This window comes from Nomascus leucogenys, chromosome 20, assembly GCF_006542625.1.
Source record: "Nomascus leucogenys isolate Asia chromosome 20, Asia_NLE_v1, whole genome shotgun sequence".
NCBI classification, from domain to species: Eukaryota; Metazoa; Chordata; class Mammalia; order Primates; family Hylobatidae; genus Nomascus; species Nomascus leucogenys.
The window spans coordinates 61,832,415-61,846,818 of record NC_044400.1 but is presented as its reverse complement, the minus strand read 5'-3'; positions in this window follow the sequence as shown (position 1 = coordinate 61,846,818).

The window sequence follows — 14,404 nt, the reverse complement described above, 5'->3', positions numbered from 1 at the left end:
AATATGTCAGGATTCAGTTTACTTAATTGTAATGTAAAAACATTGAATCAAATAATTTAAAATGTTCCTCTCTTGTGGTGGCCCTTATGAGTCACAAATGAGTACTTGAGCCAAAAATGTCAATCCTAAAACTTCCAGCGATAATCAGTCATTAATTAAGCTTTTACTGTGCAGACTCCAAGCCTCATCTTATGCTCAGAACTAAAGGGTAGGAAGGTGAAAAACAATTCTTGATCTCAGGCAGCTCACTATCTCCGAGTGTCAGAAGTAGGTACTGAACATGTGAAGAGAAAATAGGGACTTGGAGTGAAACTACATTGGCCTCAAGTCACAGGTCTGAAAAGAGATGGGCCTTAGTCTTCTGTTTTCTGGAGGAAAAAAAACGGCAAAAATACATTTCAGAGGGTCACTGTGTTTATCAGACAAGATAGATGTAAAGATTATAACGCAACACCTGGTAGATAGTATTCAATACAAAGGCTGTTTTACTTTCCCACATCCTTTCCTATAAATGGAGATGTGCTGTCCGCCAGGGAGGTTCTTAGAGAATATCATGTTACTTAAGAAAAGTGATTTTTCCTGTTCTTTTGTACTGAACTATTAGCCAAGGTTTGGGGAAAGCACAAAAAACAACAAATGGTTTCAATGGCCAAATTTCAATAGATTAAAAGAAGCTCATTTGAATGGATTTTTTTTTCATTTTGTAATTGGGAAATATGCCATACATATCAAAGAGTGTATACAAATATGTATGTACATGTTAAAGAACATTAATAAAAGTGAATAAAGTAGGCCAGGTACAGTGGCTCACGCCTGTAATCCCAGCACTTTGGGAGGCTGAGGTGGGTGGTTCACTTGAGGTCAGGAGCCTGGCCAACATAATGAAACCCTGTCTCTACTAAAAATACAAAAAAATTAGCTGGGTGTGGTGGTGGGTGCCTGTAATCCCAGCTACTCAGGAGGCTGAGGCAGGAGAATCGCTTGAACCCATGAGATAGAGGCTGTAGTGAGGCGAGATCATGCCACTATACTCCAGCTTGGGTGACAGAGTGAGACTCTGTCTCAATACATTAAATAAATTTTTAAAAAATTAAATAAAAAAATAAATAAAACCCCCTGTACCTAACATCAAGCTTAAGAAATACCTTGAAGGTTTCCAAATGTACTTCTATAAACTATTTCAACATCTTCAGAGGCAATTGAATTTTTTGTGCCAATAATTTCACAACTTTGCTTTAAATTTTTATTACATATGTATGTATGCCTAAAGTATGTACTATGTGGTAATAGCTGGTTTTGAACATTAAGTATATAGAATAATATTTTATACTCTATATATCCAGTGATGATTTGCTTCTTTCACACATTTGATTTTTGAGATTCATCCATATTGTTGCATGTAATTAGTTTATTCATCTTTACTCTTATATAATATTCCATTAAATGAATAATCACAAATTTATATATCCCACTGTTAATGAACATTTTTTGCTGTTGAATGCAGTTCTTCTACAGATGTTGTTTCATATCTTTGTTGACTAGCATATGAGTTTCTCAAAGATACAGGACTTTAAGAGTGGAATCACTGGCTACCAGATATGCTGAGCCTTATTAAACATGCCAAATTATTTTCCAAAGTGGCTGTTTAATTGGGGAACCCCACCAGTGATTATTCCACTTGTATGAAAATGCTTGGTATTTTCAGACGTTACGGTGGTTTCCAATCTGGTAAGTAAACAATTAGCTGTTCTCTGCTTACTAATAAAATGGAGAATATTTTCATATGATTTGGGGTTGATTTGTGTTTTTCCTATTCTGAAATGTTTGTTTACATATTTTGCACATTTTTATATTGGATTGTCTTTTCCTCTTTTTTTTTATTATTATTATACTTTAGGTTTTAGGGTACATGTGCACAATGTGCAGGTTTGTTACATATGTATCCATGTGCCATGTTGATTTCCTGCACCCATTAACTTGTCGTTTAGCATTAGGTATATCTCCTAATGCTGTCCCTCCCCCCTCCCCCAACCCCACAACAGTCCCCGGAGTGTGATGTTCCCCTTCCTGTGTCCATGAGTTCTCATTGTTCAATTCCCACCTATGAGTGAGAACATGGGTGTTTGGTTTTTTGTCCTTGCGATAGTTTACTGAGAATGATGTTTTCCAGTTTCATCCATGTCCCTACAAAGGACATGAACTCATCCTTTTTATGGCTGCATAGTATTCCATGGTGTATATGTGCCACATTTTCTTAATCCAGTCTATCGTTGTTGGACATTTGGGTTGGTTCCAAGTCTTTGCTATTGTGAATAGTGCCACAATAAACATATGTGTGCGTGTGTCTTTATAGCAGCATGATTTATAGACCTCTGGGTATATACCCAGTAATGGGATGGCTGGGTCAAATGGTATTTCTAGTTCTAGATCCCTGAGGAATTGCCACACTGACTTCCACAATGGTTGAACTAGTTTACAGTCCCACCAACAGTGTAAAAGTGTTCCTATTTCTCCACATCCTCTCCAGCACCTGTTGTTTCCTGCTTTTTTAATGATGGCCATTCTAACTGGTGTGAGATGGTATCTCACTGTGGTTTTGATTTGCATTTCTCTGATGGCCAGTGATGATGAGCATTTCTTCATTTGCTTTTTGGCTGCATAAATGTCTTCTTTTGAGAAGTGTCTGTTCATGTCCTTTGCCCACTTTTTGATGGGGTTGTTTGTTTTTTTCTTGTAAATTTGTTTGAGTTCATTGTAGATTCTGGATATTAGCCCTTTGTCAATGATAGGTTGCAAAAATTTTCTCCCATTCTGTAGGTTGCCTGTTCACTCTGATGTAGTTTCTTTTGCTGTGCAGAAGCTCTTTAGTTTAATTAGATCCCATTTGTCAAGTTTGGCTTTTGTTGCCATTGCTTTTGGTGTTTTAGACATGAAGTCCTTGCCCACCCCATGTCCTGAATGGTATTGCCTAGGTTTTCTTGTAGGATTTTAATGGTTTTAGGTCTAACATTTAAGCCTTTAATCCATCTTGAATTAATTTTTGTATAAGGTGTAAGGAAGGGATCCAGTTTCAGCTTTCTACATATGGCTAGCCAGTTTTCCCAGCACCATTTATTAAATAGGGAATCCTTTCCCCATTTCTTGTTTTTTTCAGGTTTGTCAAAGATCAGATAGTTGTAGATATGTGGCATCATTTCTGAGGGCTCTGTTCTGTTCCATTGATCTATGTCTCTGTTGTGGTACCAGTACCATGCTGTTTTGGTTACTGTAGCCTTGTAGTATAGTTTGAAGTCAGGTAGCGTGATGCCTCCAGCTTTGTTCTTTTGGCTTAGGATTGACTTGGCGATGTGGGCTCTTTTTTGGTTCCATATGAATTTTAAAGTAGTTTTTTCCAATTCTGTGAAGAAAGTCATTGGTAGCTTGATGGGGATGGCATTGAATGTATAAATTACCTTGGGCAGTATGGCCATTTTCACGATATTGATTCTTCCAACCCACGAGCATGGAATGTTCTTCCATTTGTTTGTATCCTCTTTTATTTCATTGAGCAGTGGTTTGTAGTTATCCTTGAAGAGGTCCTTCACATCCCTTGTAAGTTGGATTCCTAGGTATTTTATTCTCTTTGAAGCAATTGTGAATGGGAGTTCACTCATGATTTGTCTCTCTGTTTGTCTGTGATTGGTGTACAAGAATGCTTGTGATTTTTGTACATTGATTTTGTATCCTGAGACTTTGCTGAAGTTGCTAATCAGCTTAAGGAGATTTTGGGCTGAGACAATGGGGTTTTCTAGATATACAATCATGTCATCTGCAAACAGGGACAATTTGACTTCCTCTTTTCCTAATTGAATACCCTTTATTTCCTTCTCCTGCCTGATTGCTCTGGCCAGAACTTCCAGCACTATGCTGAATAGGAGCGGTGAGAGAGAGCATCCCCGTCTTGTGCCAGTTTTCAGAGGGAATGTTTCCAGTTTTTGCCCATTCAGTATGATATTGGCTGTGGGTTTGTCATAGATAGCTCTTATTATTTTGAGATACGTCCCATCAATACCTAATTTATTGAGAGTTTTTAGCATGAAGAGTTGTTGAATTTTGTCAAAGGCCTTTTCTGCATCTATTGACATAATCATGTGGTTTTTGTCTTTGGTTCTGTTTATATGCTGGGTTACATTTATTGATTTGCATATGTTGAACCAGCCTTGCATCCCAGGGATGAAGCCCACTTGATTATGGTGGATAAGCTTTTTGATGTGCTGCTGGATTTGGTTTGCCAGTATTTTATTGAGGATTTTTGCATCAATGTTCATCAAGGATATTGGTCTGAAATTCTCTTTTTTGGTTATGTCTCTGCCAGGCTTTGGTATCAGGATGATGCTGGCTTTATAAAATGTGTTAGGGAGGATTCCCTCTTTTTCTATCGATTGGAATAGTTTCAGAAGGAACGGTACCAGTTCCTCCTTGTATCTCTGGTAGAATTCGGCTGTGAATCCATCAGGTCCTGGACTCTTTTTGGTTGGTAAGCTATTGATTATTGCCACAATTTCAGAACCTGTTATTGGTCTATTCAGACATTCAACTTCTTCCTGATTTAGTCTTGGGAGGGTGTATTTGTCGAGGAATTTGTCCATTTCTTCTAGATTTTCTAGTTTATTTGCATAGAGGTGTTTGTAGCATTCTCTGATGGTAGCTTGTATTTCTGTGGGATCGGTGGTGATATCCCCTTTTTCATTTTTTATTGCATCTATTTGATTCTTCTCTCTTTTCTTCTTTATTAGTCTTGCTAGCGGTCTATCAGTTTTGTTGATCCTTTCAAAAAACCAGCTCCTGGATTCATTAATTTTTTGAAGGGTTTTTTTGTGTCTCTATTTCCTTCAGTTCTGCTCTGATTTTAGTTATTTCTAGCCTTCTGCTAGCTTTTGAATATGTTTGCTCTTGCTTTTCTAGTTCTTTTAATTGTGATGTTAGGGTGTCAATTTTGGATCTTTCCTGCTTTCTCTTGTGGGCATTTAGTGCTATAAATTTCCCTCTACACACTGCTTTGAATGTGTCCCAGAGATTCTGGTATGTTGTGTCTTTGTTCTCATTGGTTTCAAAGAACATCTTTATTTCTGCCTTCATTTCATTATGTACCCAATAGTCATTCAGGAGCAGGTTGTTGAGTTTCCATGTAGTTGAGTGGTTTTGAGTGAGTTTCTTAATCCTGAGTTCTAGTTTGATTGCACTGTGGTCTGAGAGACAGTTTGTTATAATTTCTGTTCTTTTACATTTGCTGAGGAGAGCTTTACTTCCAACTATGTGGTCAATTTTGGAATATGTGTGGTGTGGTGCTGAAAAAAATGTATATTCTGTTGATTTGGGGTGGAGAGTTCTGTAGATGTCTATTAGGTCCACTTTGTGCAGAGCTGAGTTCAGTTCCTGGATATCCTTGTTAACTTTCTGTCTCATTGATCTGTCTAATGTTGACAGTGGGGTGTTAAAATCTCCCATTATTATTGTGTGGGAGTTTAAGTCCCTTTGTAGGTCACTCAGGACTTGCTTTATGAATCTGGGTGCTCCTGTGTTGGGTGCATATATATTTAGGATACTTAGCTCTTCTTGTTGAATTGATCCCTTTACCATTATGTAATGGCCTTCTTTGTCTGTTTTGATCTTTGTTGGTTTAAAGTCTATTTTATCAGAGACTAGGATTGCAACCCCTGCCTTTTTTTGTTTTCCATTTGCTTGATAGGTCTTCCTCCATCCCTTTATTCTATGTGTGTCTCTGCACATGAGATGGGTTTCCTGAATACAGCACACTGATGGGTCCTGACTCCTTATCCAGTTTGCCAGTCTGTGTCTTTTAATTGGAGCATTTAGCCCATTTACATTTAACGTTAATATTGTTATGTGTGAATCTGATCCTGTCATTATGATGTTAGTTGGTTATGTTGCTCGTTAGTTGATGCAGTTTCTTCCTATCCTCGATGGTCTTTACAATTTGGCATGTTTTTGCAGTGGCTGGTACCGGTTGTTCCTTTCCATGTTTACTGCTTCCTTGAAGAGCTCTTTTAGGGCAGGCCTGGTGGTGACAAAATCACTCAGCATTTGCTTGTCTGTAAAGTATTTTATTTCTCCTTCACTTATGAAGCTTAGTTTGGCTGGGTATGAAATTCTGGATTGAAATTCTTTTCTTTAAGAATGTTGAATATCGGCCCCCACTCTCTTCTGGCTTGTAGAGTTTCTGCTGACAGATCAGCTGTTAGTCTGCTGGGCTTCCCTTTGTGGCTAACCCGACCTTTCTCTCTGGCTGCCCTTAACATTTTTACCTTCATTTCAACTTTGGTGAATCTAACAATTATGTGTCTTGGAGTTGCTCTTCTCGAGGAGTATCTTTGTGGCGTTCTCTGTATTTCCTGAATCTGAATGTTGGCCTGCCTTGCTAGATTGGGGAAGTTCTCCTGGATAATATCTTGCAGAGTGTTTTCCAACTTGGTTCCATTCTCCCCGTCATTTTCAGGTACACCAATCAGACGTAGGTTTGGTCTTTTCACGTAGTCCCAAATTTCTTGGAGGCTTTGTTCATTTCTTTTTATTCTTTTTTCTCTAAACTTCCCTTCTCGCTTCATTTCATTCATTTCATCTTCCATCAGCAATACCCTTTCTTCCAGTTGATTGCATCTGCTACTGAGGCTTCTGCAATCTTCACGTAGTTCTCGAGACTTGGCTTTCAGCTCCATCAGCTCCTTTAAGCCCTTCTCTCCATTGGTTATTCTAGTTATCCATTCTTCTAATTTTTTTTCAAAGTTTTTAACTTCTTTGCTATTGTTTTGAATTTCCTCCCATAGCTCAGAGTAGTTTGATCATCTGAAGCCTTCTTCTCTCAACTCGTTTAAGTCATCCTCCATCCAGCTTTGTTCCATTGCTGGTGAGGAACTGCGTTCCTTTGGAGGAGGAGAGGTGCTCTGCTTTTTAGAGTTTCCAGTTTTTCTGCTGTGTTTTTTCCCCATCTTTGTGGTTTTATCTACTTTTGGTCTTTGATGATGGTGATGTACAGATGGATTTTTGGTGTGGATGTCCTTTCTGTTTGTTAGTTTTCCTTCTACCAGACAGGACCCTCAGCTGCAGGTCTGTTGGAGTTTACTAGAGGTCCACTCCAGACCCTGTTTGGCTGGGTGTCAGCAGCGGTGGCTGCAGAACAGTGGATTTTCGTGAGACCACAAATTCAGCTGTCTGATAGTTCCTCTGGAAGTTTTGTCTCAGAGGAGTACCCGGCCGAGTGAGGTGTCAGTCTGTTCCTACTGGGGGGGTGCCTCCCAGTTAGGCTGCTCAGGGGTGAGGGACCCACTTTAGGAGGCAGTCTGTCCGTTCTCAGATCTCCAGCTGGTGCTGGGAGAACCACTACTCTCTTCAAAGCTGTCAGTCAGACAGGGACATTTAAGTCTGTGGAGGTTCCTGCTGATTTTTGTTTGTCTGTGCCCTGCCCCCAGAGGTGGAGCCTACAGAGGCAGGCAGGCTTTTTGAGGTTCTGTTTTTTTTTTTGCCTCCAGGTGGAGCCAGGCAGGCAGGCCTCCTTGAGCTGTGGTGGGCTCTACCCAGTTCCAGCTTCCTGGCTGCTTTGTTTACCTAAGTAAGCCTGGGCAATGGCGGGCGCCCCTCCCCCAGCCTGGCTGCTGCCTTGCAGCTTGATCTCAGACTGCTGTGCTAGCAATCAGCGAGACTCCGTGGGCATACGACCCTCTGAGCCAGGTGCGGGACACAATCTCCTGGTGTGCCGTTTTCCAGGCCCGTTGGAAAAGCGCAGTATTAGGGTGGGACTGACCCGATATTCCAGGTGCCGTCTGTTTCCCCTTTCTTTGACTAGGAAAGGGAACTCCCTGACCCCTTGCGCTTCCCGAGTGAGGCAATGCCTCGCCCTGCTTCGGCTCGCGCACAGGGCTCTTCACCGACTGTCCTGCACCCACTGTTTGGCACCGCCTAGTGAGATGAAACCGGTACCTCAAACAGAAATGCAGAAATCACCAGTCTTCTGTGTTGCTGGGGCTGGGAGCTGGAGACCGGAGCTGTTCCTATTCGGCCATCTTGGCTCCACCCCTCGTCTTTTCCTTATTGGTTTATAAAAGTTTTTATTAAATACAATTTCTTGCACTAATTCTTTGCTGGTTTTATTTTTACAAATACCATTTCCGAGGGCTTGTCTTCTTTTCCATCTCTACATAATGTCTGTTGAGAAACAGATCTTAAAACTATGGTAGCTTTTTTTTTATAGTTTGAGCTTTTTTATCTTAAGAAATTTTTATAAAGACTAAAAAACTGGAAGAATCATGAATCCATGAGAGAGATAAAAATAATGTTAACATTTTTCATCTCAAATGGAAAATACTATGACCTTGCCTCAAAGTGGAACAACAACCACAACAAAAACTAGTGCATCGGAATGTCTTTGTTTAAAAAGTTGCATTCAATTCTGGAGGTTAAGAATAGATAATGTATTGGGAGGCAGCAGATACGCATACAGACGAAGCCTAATTCAATAAAAACCTGTTAGTTTATTTATATTATTAATATGATAACTTATATTTACTGTATGGCCTCCAATGTTTTTATTTAATCTTGCCAGACTTCTGTTCATTTTATTAGCCTTTTCAATGAACTAACTTTTATAGTTCTAAATACTTTGTAATGATGTATTTGTTTTCTTTTTCATCATGTCTATTCTAACCTTTATTATTTGTTTCATTATTCGTTTTTTTCTAAATTAAGATAGATGCCTAATTTATTAGCTTTTGAGATATCTTCTTTTCTACCATAATAACTTAAAACTATATATTTCTCTCTAATTATTGTGAAATTTAACTGCCTCCCACAAAATTTCTTGCATGATATTTTTATTGTTATTTTGTTCTAAGTATTTTTGAATTTTCATTGTGATTTCTCTTTTGGCCCCAAATTTTTCAGTGGTATATTTTTAGGTATATTTTAAAATTTCTAAAATAGAAAAGTTTAGATTATATCTTTGTTTTTTTATTTCTGGCTTAATTGAATTTGATCGAAGATTATATTTCAAATGATTCTAGTTTTGAAAAATTTATTGGGCTTTGCTTTTCAGCCAAACTACATTCATTTTTGGTAAATACTGCATTAGTTTTTAAGATACAGAAATTATACAAATTATACATTTAAAATTGTTATATCTTTTTAATTTAGTGAAAATATAATAGTTCTGCATTGACTCTCCTCAGGTCTAGGAAAGCTTCTTGATGTATTTGTCTTCTCTTAATATAGCTCTATAGTCTTCTATTATTACATTTGGGTTTATAATTTTTCCATCATTTACTTACAATTATGCTGCATCTTTCTTTTTTTGCTGTGTTTATTTTAAGCAGCATGTAGTAGAAGTCACTTTTTTTTTTTTTTAAACATGAGGTGTCACTTGGTCACCCAGGCTGGAGTGCAGTGGCACAGTCATAGCTCACTGCAGCCTTGAACTCCTGGGTGCAAGGTATCCTTCTGCCTTAGCCTCCCGAGTAGCTGGGTCTACAGGGGTGCACCACAGTGCATGGCTAAGTTTTAAAAAAAAATTTCGAAGAGACGGGAGTATCTCACCATCTTGCCCAGGCTGGCCTCCAACTCCTGGGCCCAAGCAATCCTTCCACCTTAGCCTCTCAAAGTACTGAAATCACAGGAGAGAGTCACCACACCCAGCCAGAAGTCCATTCCTAACCCAGTAAAAGAATCTTGATTTTTATGTATTGATTAGCCTGCTAACCTTGATTAAGATGAACTATACATATTGTTTTATTTCTAAGAGATTATTTGTATTTTAATTTGTCCTATTTTTCTGCTTATTTTCTATCTCATTTTTTTCTTTTATTGATTGATTTTTGGTGGAATATTTCACTCTAGATTTTATTTTTCCCTTTAAAGTAATACATGTGTACTCTTTGATGTTTAGCCCTTGAAATTTTTAACAATACAGATGATTTAAAATAACTCAGAATGTATCAACTCTAATCAATTCTTTCCAACATACATGTTTTTGGCTAGTGTTTTCATATCACTTAGACTTATTCTTAAGGCGCATTCATTGGTCAGCATTTTTATTCTTTTTAACAACCAGGGTTTTAATTTACACACATTATTGCCTTTTATTTCCATGGTCCCCTTAAATATCTGAATTTCCTTCTAAAAGTATTTTCATTTCTCCTAATGTACATCCTTTATTCTTAAGAGTAATCCATTCTCTAAGATTTTGCTTGTGTTTCTGAAAATTTTTTTTTGCCACCATTAAAAAAAAATCATACAGAGACTGAAATTAGGGTGACTATCATTACTTTGTTATCTAGAAGTTTAAGGTCACAATTTCACTGTGCTCTGACTTTCACCTTGAGAGTTCCCATGATCATCTAATTTCATGTTCTTTGTGGATGATTTGTTTCTCTTTTCTGGATGTTTCAGAGATCTTAGGCTTGTCTTTGGTGTGTTGCAGTTTGAAAAGAAAATAAAAAGTGTCTATATAGGAATCTTTTTCTTTTTTAAATCTTGGTTGAGATGTGTTTTTTCCCTGAAATGGAAGATTGCTGGTTTTCATCACTTCAAGAATATTTTCAGCCATTATCTCTTTTCATTTGGGCCTTTGAGTCATTTCCTCCATATGCTGCTTCTGAAATTCTAAATTTTTTAAAATTTCTTTACTTTTCTATGCCGTGTTATTTATTCAGGCACATTTTCAAGTTATCTAACTGTTTATTAGGATTTGGCCAATCATATATAGTAAATTAATTTGCCCTGTGTGTTACAGATATTATTTCCCAGTCCTGTTTTCTTTTTTCTTCATTCACAGTAATTTTCATATAGGTGAATTTATTATTAATTTATTTCATGGTGTCAGTGGGTTTTTTTTCTTTTAAAAATGAATTACACACTTCAGGCTTATATAATAAATATTCTTCTATGTTTAGATGTTTATTTCGTTTTATACTTGTATATTCCAACTACATAGATTTCAATTTGGATTAAAGAAAGAATACTATACAAAACTAGTTTTGTTTTTGTTTCTAAATGGCAAAAACATTTTGAAAGTATAAATGTCTTTACTGGATTAGTGGACCGCAAGCTCCTTCAGAGAGGCCACTCCACCTCCTCATCATTAAACACATGGAACTAACTTCAGTGACTAACAGTTAGAAGTTACTCTATATATACTTTGAAGTAATTTTATAAACAAACTAGCAACCTTCAAACATGTGCAAATTAATACATTATATTTAAATTTCTGACTTCAGAAATTTTATGTGAAAATGTAATACAGCCTAGGTTATGTGTAGATTATACATAAATACATATCTTTAGTGTTAGCATATAGCAAATGTTTACGTATTTATGTAACATTAAGAATTATATTATTTTATTCTCTTTATGTCTTACTAAGTAGTATATTATAATTTTTATAAATGCATCCATTTTATTAAGTTCATTTACCATATTTAATTAAACTTATTATTTGATATTGGCCATTTAGTTTCTGATTATTTTCGTTATAATAGATTATACTTCACAAACTTATTTGTGTAGCTAGCAACGTGTATGTGCTGTGGCATGACTGATTTCACAGTAGGAACTTTGTACAAGGTGTGTGTTCAAACCTAACTTCACTTCTATGTACTAGCAAATTACTTGACCACTCTGGGCTTCATTGGGCCAAGCTCACAGGGTTTTCACTGGGATTAAGTCGAAGAGAGTATGTGGACTTCACCTAGTGTAAACTCAACAAATGCTAATTGACTCTACCCTCCCTAAGTCTTTCTCTTTATAATAAACATATATCAGTAGAATTATTTAGTCAAAGACTACAGGCAGCCAATGCCTATTGCTAAGTATTTAACTGATAGCCATTGCCTAAATCAATGACTCATGACTATTTAGCCTAGAGCGGTGTAGTAAACACGAGCATCACTTACATCACATAAACAGCATAACCTACAAAGAATGTCCCCCCAGTTTAGAGATGAGGGAGTGAAGCACAGAGAGGTAAGTGGTTTTCTAAAACCGCACAGCTGAAAAATGGCAGTCAAATGACAGATTTGTATCCAGGCTTTCTAACTCCAGTGATTGTGTACTATGATGCCTGAAACTTTTACAATCATGTCCCGGATACTAATTACTTTCTATTTCATGACACATTTTAATAAAGTTTCTTAATTTAAAATTGCACAAGATTTAGGGCAACCTTTATTTTCTTTAGTAGTCATTTTCCACTTAGTCATACAGTACTTCAGTGTTAGTGATTTCACAAATGTATATATATGCCTCCTCTGCATATTTTAAGCTTCTTTAAGAGTTAGACTAACTTCACATACTTCTTTTTAATTCTCTATAATATCTCCATAGTGGCTAATTGGTAAATACTTATTGCTTGATGTTTAGACAGTCTAAATATTTCATTTCTCTGTGAAATATTCTTCTTATAATAAGCCAATAGAAAATTAAAGTTGTCATAAGAAAACAAATCTAAAGATAAAAAGAAATGTGTCCAAAGGTCATGTTTGATGCATGCTACTGAGTGTTCTATACCAGTATCTTCAACAATTTTTTGTGAAAATAATCCTATTACAGTTTCCTGAAGATCTTCGAATAGAAGAGTATCAGTGCTAGAATCTTCCTAGCTAGTAATCTTGCCAGTCTTGCATGTGGGTGGGAAATAACCAACCAGCTTGAATGCAGGTAACAGTTTATAATCTAAGAGACTATCTCAAACTGCCTTGGAAACCTAGTCTAAAATTAGCACCATGCCAAACATGGTGGATGTTTGTATTATTGTTTCTAATTTGAGAGATGAAAGCATAACTCCAAACTCAAGAGGCAGTAGGAAATATGGACAGAAATTCAAACCAATTTTGATGATTGCATTTGCCACCAACAAGCTGAATAAACTAAGCTGCTTTCCTGATACGTGGAGCTTCAGTAAAAGGTACAGATAAATAAATCCCTTAACTTCACAGGGATGCTGTAAAGATTAATGTGATAATATATTATCATTGACCCTGTAATAGGCACCTAGGAAATGATGTTCTTGCCATGATTAAAAGATTACTTATGAGGAGCACCTACTTTCTATTCCTTCTATAGCCATCTGGGTTTTGAGGGCATCCAGTTATTACAAATATAAATTGAGATATGTTTGAAGATATAACTTATAGATATTATTTGTTCTTCAGTAATTATATATTATACTGCTGCAACTGTAACTAAACTATAAAATCATACTAATACATTTGTGTGAATTAACAAAACATTAAGTAAATCAATTATTGTTATTTATTATATTGAACTTCAAAATAGATTAACTTTCCTTGAGACACAGTTAGAAAAATTATTGGTAAGGCAAAAATTGCCTAATAAACTTTATTTTTACATATGGAGAAAATCTTTTCTCCATCAAATAGTCTTATTTTGTTCAATGAACTTGAAGAGTAAAACTATCACTTAAAAATGAATTAAATGGTAGTCATAAAATTTTCTCCAAATCTGCCAAATCAATGACCACATGAAAAGAACTACAGGATACATTTATGATTCAGTAAATTTAATACTGTCATTGAGAAAATATGGATATATATCTAATGTTGATCTACTCCCAAAGCATATATTTTAGAAACTTTGTGGGTTAATTTCAGTGCCTACTCCAAGACGAGTTGCATTTATGCCCATAATGTATAACATAGTTATATAAGTACTGAGAAGTATTTTTTTCCCTGAAAGCCAATCTACTGAGTCATCTAGGCTGGTTTGAGGTACTCAGATCTGCATACTGTTTCCCTCCAGTTAGTGGAAGAGCAGCCAGACTCTCAATGTCATTCCCTCCAGCTCTGTCACTCACTCTGAAGTTGAGAGGGAAGATGAAGCCAGGCTGACTCCGGTCAGCAGAGCAGTGATGAGGTTCACCAACATCGTTGTTCATCGCCTCTTGACTGAGAGACACGGGAAAAAAAACAGATTCAAAGGCTTCCCATGCGGCAAGCAAAGCAAGCGAAAACAATTTTAATGATGGAAAATATTTACTTCATTTTTTTCTTTTTGCTTAATCAGATCAATTAACACAATTCAAAGATAAGAGACAAGGGTTAAGACAAAAATCCTATCTGTTGGACCATGCAAGTTGCCACCTTTGATGGGCAGAAGCTGTGTGCATATCCTCAATTATTTTCAAGTGAATGACTTAGACCATAATGGAGAGATAGATGACTTTATTTACAAGGCAATGGGCGCTTTCATTTGATGCTAGGGTACTATTACATGATATACATATTCAACTCAATGGGATTTTATCATATGTATTTTGATGGGAGAGAAAGAGAAAAAGAGAGAAGGTAAAGGAAAGAGAAAAGAAGTAGAAAAGAAAACAAATATCCATTTAATTGATACTGAT